The sequence below is a fragment of the Thalassophryne amazonica genome, chromosome 21 (genome assembly GCF_902500255.1).
Source record: "Thalassophryne amazonica chromosome 21, fThaAma1.1, whole genome shotgun sequence".
Lineage (NCBI taxonomy): Eukaryota > Metazoa > Chordata > Actinopteri > Batrachoidiformes > Batrachoididae > Thalassophryne > Thalassophryne amazonica.
The window spans coordinates 39279478-39280747 of NC_047123.1; positions in this window are offsets into that span (position 1 = coordinate 39279478).

A 1270-nucleotide genomic window follows, 5' to 3' on the forward strand; every position below is an offset into this window, starting at 1 on the left:
CGAGAGGCAGGGAGGACCCAGAGTGGCTGCCATCCAGGACCCAAGGCAGTGCCATTGTGTGGTGGATGTGTGGCACCACCACATGCTCCCCTGACCTGCTCCCAATTCAGCTGATTAGGACCTGTGATACCCCCTCCATTGGTCAACTGAAAATGGTTACTCCTGTGGGCGGAGCCAGCCCTGTGACATTTGTTTGTTTAAAACATTTGTTGTTGTTTGTGTGTTATAAGGATCAGCTTGTTGACTGCTACTTCCTGAAGGAACCAGAAGCAGTTTGGTTCATTGTGGTCATGATGATTTTTGAGGCTCTGCTCAGTTCATGTCTCTCTGACCTTCCTCAGCTCAATACGCTGCTGAATTAATGCAGCAAAGTGGTTTGTTTGATTTCATACTCTGACCAATAGAATGTGACACAAACAAATGTCTCTGGCAGAAAAGACAGATATTTTCATTCAATTAAAAGATTAGTTCTTCCAGATTCACTCAGCTGTCAGCGACATTACAGCACAGGGGACAAAAGGAACCCTGCACCGGTCCCCGAGGATCAGTTCAGGGAATTATGAGCCTAATGGAGAACAAGCTTTGTTACTAAAGCAGGAATGTGTTCTTTGGCTTTCAGGCCACATTCCTGCACTTTTAACACCATGGACAACATTAAATCCAACAAAGATAATCTATCTGGTATGTTTTTTTTTTTTTTTTGTCTCAGTAGTGATACATAGCAGAAAAAAGTTCATGATCTAGGTACCAAGAAAAAGGGCACGTTTTCCTTCATCCTATTTATAGATCTCACATTGGGCCCCAGACGCCCACGTCACTGTGACACAGTGGGTGCATGTTGCTTATGCTGCAGTGAGAGTGGGAGGGAAGTTATTTAAACCCCACAATGAGGATATACGAAGCAAAAGTGCAACTTCAGCAGGCGTGCGCGCTGTGCCGTCAGGTGTTTGTGCGGTTAAGAAACGTTGAACAGCGGAAACACACAGGCCTCCAATCTGTCTACAGGCTGTCGCAGTGTTTGCAGTGCAGATGCAAGACCTGCAAGTACTCTGTGTACTTGCAGGCGTGTTTGTATGGCTTTGAGCTTCTGTGTTTGACTTTCGACCGAGCACCTTACAAGTTAGCTCACACCATGACATCAACGGAGGAAGGAGAGGTGCTGGAGCTGATGGCTGCACTTCGACTTGGCCTTTGCAGACGCCTCCACACATTATGACATGCCAACGTCACTTCCACGGCACTATTTATACGCCTTTGTGTGTTTTTAGGA